At 40.0% G+C, this 7,129-nt stretch overlaps 1 long non-coding RNA gene across 2 annotated transcripts; it reads left to right on the top strand.

Moving 5' to 3' along the window:
• The first annotated feature begins 271 nt into the window (after positions 1-271).
• LOC112188820 lies at positions 272-1,477 on the top strand. Of its 2 annotated transcripts, none has more exons than XR_002931579.2 (5): positions 272-619; positions 788-949; positions 1,047-1,124; positions 1,231-1,296; positions 1,448-1,477. It is a non-coding gene; the product is annotated as an uncharacterized LOC112188820 (long non-coding RNA). The 2 variants fall into 2 exon arrangements; XR_005807461.1 differs by having other exon boundaries at positions 763-949.
• Positions 1,478-7,129: the final 5,652 nt, after the last annotated feature.

Genomic DNA, 7,129 nt, shown 5'->3' with positions numbered 1-7,129 from the left:
CTCTCCACGGCCACCATCGCCTTCCTCTCCGCTCACTCCCTCTACTATTTCTCTCTCTCATTAACCTCCTCCACCACCTTGCCGGCGCTATCACCTATACCCGCAAGCTCTCTCTCCCCTCCTTCCTCTCCATCCCTCTTTCCAAGGCCAGCATAGCCTTCCTCTCCGCTCACTCCCGCTACTATCTCTCTCTCATTAACCACCTCCACCACCTCGCCGTCGCTATCACCTGTACCCTCAAGCTCTCTCTCTCTCTTTAGCTCTCGAGCTCTCTAAGATCTCAGAAGATTTCACTCTGGCAACACATCCTCTACAACAGGTTTTAATCTGAATTAATCGCGTTAATGGTGAGTCACTACAACTGAATTCTTTGTTTTCTGTTTGGGTCCTGAGAATTTTGGGGGTTTTCAATTTTGGGGTTTTCAATTTTAGGGTTTTAATTATAGATGGGTGGAGATTTGGGGATACCTGCGTTCCCTGAAGAAGACTGCATTCTTCAAGAGTGAGATTCAGAGGAGGTTGTTTGTGATGGCAGTACTGATCAATTGTGATTAGTCGTGTTGGTTATTTCATTCCTCTGCCTGGGTTTGATAGAAGGTTAATACCTCAGGATCAGTTGGTGAGTAATTGATGCTCATAGTATAGTTAGACTTTGATTTTTGATATATTATATTCATACATGTTTACTAGTTCTTATTTCTAAGTTATTCCTTCTGTCCCTTTCATAAGAGTGAGTTGGGTTTGATGTTAAGTCTGTTATAGGGTCATCCATGTTGTTTATTTGCAGATGAGCTCGGTGATTTTACAGCTGAGCTTAAAATGTCCTTGTTCCAGCTTGGAATCAGTCCTCAAATTATAGCATCGATTATAATCACTCCTCCCTCTCTCTCTCTCGTCTGTGCTTTTCTCTCTTGTCTAATGAACTAGACGAATGCAATAGCTAAACAAGGTTGGTCTGGATGCAGACTTGAGATGTAAAGGAGGTTGATTTTCTTTAACTTTGCCCCAAATTGAGGGTTTTTGACTTGAGTGATTTGATTTTACAGGTTCTTTTGCGAAAGGCTAGGAACCAGTATACTTGGAAAGGGTTTGGGGCAATCCCTAATGCTTTACAGGAGCTAAAGGTATTTGATTTTTTACTGTTTATGAAGATTCAGATTTGATATGTTGATTTTTTGTTATACATTTTCTGGGAATGTGGAACTGATTTTGGGTTTGGTGGTGTAATAGGAAGAGGGTCTGAAAGAGAACTTCAATACTTTCCAAGGCAATTTCCAGGGCAATGATGATCCAAAAGTAAGTGGAAGGATTGTTCTTTTAATTGTGAAAATGTGAAGTAAGGTTTCTGGTTTGGTTTTGTTTTATTTTTTAATTGTGCAGTAAGGTTTTTGGTTTTGGTTCTGTGAAGTAAGGATTGTTCTTTTAATTGTTGTTTCTTGTTTTGCAGTGTTCGCAGGGTTCAGATGATGAGAGTGGTCATGCAACTGGGAGTCAGAATGAGAACCCCAGTGTCAATCCCAAATCTTCAGGAAACTCGAAAAATGGTAAATCTTTATTGTTAGTGCTTTGAATTTTGAGTCTGAAATGATATGAGAAAACGGAATGTAAAAAGATGTTGATTTTGTTTGGTACCATTATATGGTTCATTTGCTTGGTTTTTGAAACTCGTTGTTGTATTTGTGCCCCTGTGCAGCAAAGTTCTCTCGACATTTAATTATTCGCATTCAGAAGACTGCTTTTAAGGACAACTCACATGTAGGTGCATTTGTCACCGAGGTATGTGTTGATGAAGATGACCAAAATTTTGTGCCACTTCTCTCCATTAATGGAAATTGAGTCTGTAATTTATCATTATATTATGATCATTAATTCTCATTCTTTCCTTCTTTTTTTTAATTTATATTTGCCAAGTAAAAATATAACAGAGATTATAAGCAAGAAGCAAATTCTACATTGCATATAGCCTCCTTTTCTAGTGATGAACAGATAGCTACTTCATTTACTACGGTTCTTTCATTTACTTTTCCCTATAGAAATACCAACTCTTGTCACTATATGATGACATATTATCATATATGCTCACGGATATCAAGTGCAAAAGGGAGGGATGGAAGATTTGAGAATCTGTTTATTAGAAAAGATTCAAGCTCTGCATACTTTAGTCACCTATTTGTGGACACTGCTGTGTATACCAGGAATCGTTGTTTTCGTTTAGCTCTATCATCAAAGGCAGGGAAGAATTCAGTGCTTCTACCTACTAGGCGCTTCAAAACTAAGGACATGAAGGTATGCTACCCACCCTTCTAAATGGTATCTGACACCTGGCCTTTTCTTACCAATGTTTTGATATCTAGTACTTCTTTAACTATGATATATCTTATGATCAAAGTTATGGTTTCCAACAGCAGTCTGAAGAGGAGATGTTCATGGCGTCTTTGATCTGCAATTTGGAAGTTGATTGTGGGAAGCTTCTAGTCTGCAAATCTGATCTTGATTGTATAAAGACCCTGCATTTTGATACACAGAGGTATATTAGAGTTCAGACGTTTACTTTTTAGTTTGATTACATGCCAAACTTCTCGAGTCTTGACATTTAGTTTGAGGACAATCTATAGCATTTTTATACTTCTTTAAGTCGCAATATATCGTATTAACTAGATAAATTCTTTCTTATGCAGGTCAACCCTAGTTTTGGAAAATCTTACAGTTGGCCCCAAGAATTTGCATTGAATGGTTGCACCAATGATGCTTCAGCAACATACTTCCTGGGGAAATCTCCATTTCCAGCTTTGGATGCATTTGTAGAATTTGTTGCTACATTTGGAAATGTCTCAGGTGCTAACTTGTAGCCTGCATTAGAAATATTTGTTCTTCTTCTGTCCTCAAATATATAACTTGCTGCAATTCTAGGTAAAATTCGCAGCTGGTATTGGTTCTCAGAGTTTGGACTTATGGTCTAAAGCATGTCAAGAAACAGATACTGTGAGCGAATTGGCAGACAACACAAAAGCAATCATGGTAAAGCCTATACATTGTATCTTATGCAATCATGATAAATTCTTTCAAGAAACAGATACTATAGCATGCATATTATTTTTATTTGATCTTGTCTTAGCCTCTTAGTGTCTTTTAGCAAAGTGTTCTGAGTTTTGAACCCATTTGGAACTGCAGAGTGGCAATGGATGCAAATGCTGTTCCGATCAACCAACCTTGATGTAAGGCTAGTTTTTGCTTTGAAGGAAAGTATGGTGTATGTAGAACTGATGTAGTTGGTTGCTAATATGTTTATGGGCTAGCCTTTGGAGGTTTTGGGTTTTATTTTGTGAATTATGTAGAATCATGAATGAAGATGAGAAAATTAATGGAAAGCTCCGATTTTTGGATGATGAGAAATGTATTTCTAGATATTTTCCCACCGCCAGCAGCTAGATGATTGTTTGCACATCATTCTTATATATATGAACTGATGTATATAAATGGAGAACAAAACACTAATGTCAAAGAAAACGATGTCAATTCAGAGATTAGAAATCAGTATCTAAAACTGGACTGATGTCTCATGATTATCAACATATCGAAATGTCACCAAAATCGATTTACCATGAAAAACAGGACATTGGTTTTGAAAAATAGAAGTGATGTCTACAAACAAGCAACATATCAGTTTATTTGAAAAGAAACGACGTACGACAAACCAGTAAACATCGTTTCACATAAAAAAAAGTGATATACACAAAACCACTAAACATCGGTTTTTTGACGCGCTTAAAGTGATGTTTGGATTTTTTACATCAGCCACAAAGAAATCGGTCAGAATTTAGTTTTACATCGGTTCTGGACTGATGTAAATGAACAGAATTCTAGTAGTGATTGTTCGAACATGCATAATTATGGATCTAATCCATATACATTCACAAACCACTTTGTGAAGAGTAATAATCTCTGCATTGTTCGAAGATATAGCGACTAGGGTCTATTTCTGTAGACCTCCAAGTTATAACGGTCTTTACCCATGGTGAACACTTAACCATTTTGGGAATGACCTTTGTATGGGTCAGAGAGATACCCAACATCAGCAAAACCTCCAAAACACATGTCGTTTTGGGATGGGGCCAGTGTTGGTGGCGTTCCTGGTGTGTGATGGGTCCGAATCCATCATCTCTTTATAGGGATAGAACAAGCTCATATCAATCAAACATCTCAAGTATCGAAAGATATCTTTTACACCAATCCAATGGTGTCGCGTTGGCGCAGAGCCATATCTAGCTAACAAGTTCATGGCAAATAAGATGTCTAGCTAGTCTTGTGCATTGAGCTAAGTACAATAATGCGCCTATTGTACTCAAGTAAGGCACTCATGCCTCTAGCACATCTTCATTATCATCCTTTCAACGAAGAGGATCCTTTTCAGGATCAAGACTATGGACGATCATGGGGGTGCTTGAAGGCTTGACCTTGTCAAAATGCCTAAGCATCTATCGACACGATGCTCAAGTTCCAAACCGAGACATAATCGTGTTCTCCCATAATCCTTCATCTCAAAATCGGATTTCAAGTGTTCAGCAGTTTCCCTTAACTCTTTAAGGGCTTCTAATGAAGATCATGTCCAACATGAACCGCGATAGAATCCAAAACTTGTTATGGAAATGCGTGGGCATATCCCTTCCCAATCAAGTAGTCATTTTAGTGAGCGTTCCAACCTTATTGTAAACGCACTCTATGGTCTAGAGTCACTTGAGTTAGGTAAATGAAGTTCACCATGAACCCTCATGTATATTCCGTATCTAGATCCCCATATAGATACGTAGTGACCACATTTGTAAGCTGCATGTTCAGTTATTCGGAAACTATCAAACTGACAAGGTAGTGGAGTGCAATGACATCCATTACGAGAGATTATGTCTCATCGTAGTCCATTCCAGGGCGTTTTGTGAGAAGCCTTACGCCATAAGGCCAGATTGCCATCTCTTTTTCTCATCACGCTTTCTAACGAAGACCCATTAGTCAATAGGTTTTATGTTAGGAGGTGTTGGCATCACTGGCTCGAAAAGCTTCCTCTTCGTTAGAGAATCCAACTTAACCTGGATCGCATCTTTCCATTTAGGCCAAATCTCTCTACGTTGACATTCATTCATCAACGGAGTGTGGTTCGATATCATCGGACTCAACAAACTCATGTGCAACGAAGTGCATGACTACATCATCAATTATGATGGAGTTTCTATCCCATGTCTCATGTACACTAGTATAATTTTCATAGAGCTCTATATTCTCAGGAATAGGTTCTGACGTTGAGGCTTCCCCCAACGAAAACCATAACCCGGAAGATTCTCATGAGACGGATTTTGAGTGTCGATGATCAAAGGATTGGAGTGTGCCAAAGCATCCTTCGAACCCACGGGCCTCCCACGCATCCTAGCTTGGGCCATGGCCTGTAACGCCAGAGTGCCACTCTCTTTGGCGTTGGCACCATGCCTACCTCCGTGTAGGGTGGCGCTACATCCTTTTGTAAGGACGTACTTCCTTGCAGGCATATTTGCAGCAGATGTGTGATCTCGTCACTTTAGTAGGGATCGAGATGAGACATAGTCGGGACAGGCCACGACAATTCCTTTCGTTCCTGCTGAACATCCGTGTTCTTATCTCCCCCTAACGACGGGAAGACTATCTCATTAAAATGACAACCCATAAATCTAGCGGTAAGGAGATCACCTTACAAGGGCATTAAGTGCCAGACGATTGTTAGAGTCTCAAATCCAACGTAGTTGCCCATTCGTCTATACGAACCCATCATAGAGCATTGTGGCGGTACAATTGGCACATAAATGGCACACTCAAAGATGTGTAAGTACGATACTTGTACCCAATCACTAGCTGTAATGCAGAGGTAGATTGAGTGGCGGTAGGTCGTAGACGAATTAGCATAGCTGCTTGCGATATTGCATCACCCCAAGCGGATATAAGGAGATTGGTGAGCATTACCAATGTCCGGACTACCATCGTAGACATTTCCGCTAGACCATTTGGGTGTGTTCATAGGAATGTGATGTCCAACATCAGTCGCAATAACTATCCAAAGTCTTCGATGTAAACTCGCTAGCATCGTCAAGTCCAATTGACGAAATAGGATGATCCGGGGAGTGAGCCCGTTGTCATATGATATTTGCTAGGAGTGTAGCATAAGCAGCATTACAAGTGGACAATGGCAAAACACGTGACCAGCGTGTTTGCGTATCAACCAATATCATGAGATATTTAAACGTCCGCAAGTTGGTTGAATTAGTCCATAGAATCCCCATGGATTCTAGGTAAGAACATAATGAGTAATTTCATATCATTTGCATAGGACGGCCTCAGTCCTAATTTCCCTAAGGAATGGGCTTTGTAAAACGAGCGAGAGGCTTTAGAAGCAACCATTGAGAATTTTGGTTGGGCCTGAGCGTCTGAAACGCTATTTGAAGCTAGTTGGTGATTGTAGCATCACCTATGGTGCCATCATGATGCGCCATCCATGGCGTCATGAATAGGGACTGCGCCAGCCCTAGGCTGGTGGTGGACGGAGGCGGTGCCCTAGGCAGCTGGGTCGGTCACACTTAGTCCAGAAATCAACTTTTGATTCATGCTTCGTTTCGCTCGAAAGAAATAATGTCCATGTGAAGTCTTTAGTAGACGGATCATCATATCATGACTAGGATGATCTATCCTGTCATGACAAAGCCAATATGTGTTTAGATCCAAGAGATCTTCTCTCATAACTTTATTGGATTAATAGCTCGAATAGTGACATGGAGGTATTGCAAATGAACTCATTTCCGTTCTCTACATGCGTTTTCTCACGGAATCCATTGGCTATTCATAGGTGCGATTGGCCCTAGGAGCGTAGAGAGTTTTTGTGAAAGTAATACTTATGGCCCAGCCATCGTAGCGAGTGGAACTTGGGCTATTCCATGTCCTTGAATTAATACTTATGGCCCAGCCATCGTAGTCACAAAAGTCATATGCTCAGAATCAAAATGGAGTCATAATGAAAAGAACTCGAAATTTTATTCATAAGCCAATGGAGTTACATCATTGTCTCTTTGACCAAAGAAAATCTAATACAAAATGCTAGCTAATGCAAAACAATGGT

This window comes from Rosa chinensis, chromosome 2, assembly GCF_002994745.2.
Source record: "Rosa chinensis cultivar Old Blush chromosome 2, RchiOBHm-V2, whole genome shotgun sequence".
In the NCBI taxonomy this organism is placed as follows: Eukaryota; Viridiplantae; Streptophyta; class Magnoliopsida; order Rosales; family Rosaceae; genus Rosa; species Rosa chinensis.
The sequence above is the reverse complement of the archived record's forward strand: the minus strand, read 5'-3'. Positions and strand labels throughout refer to the sequence as shown.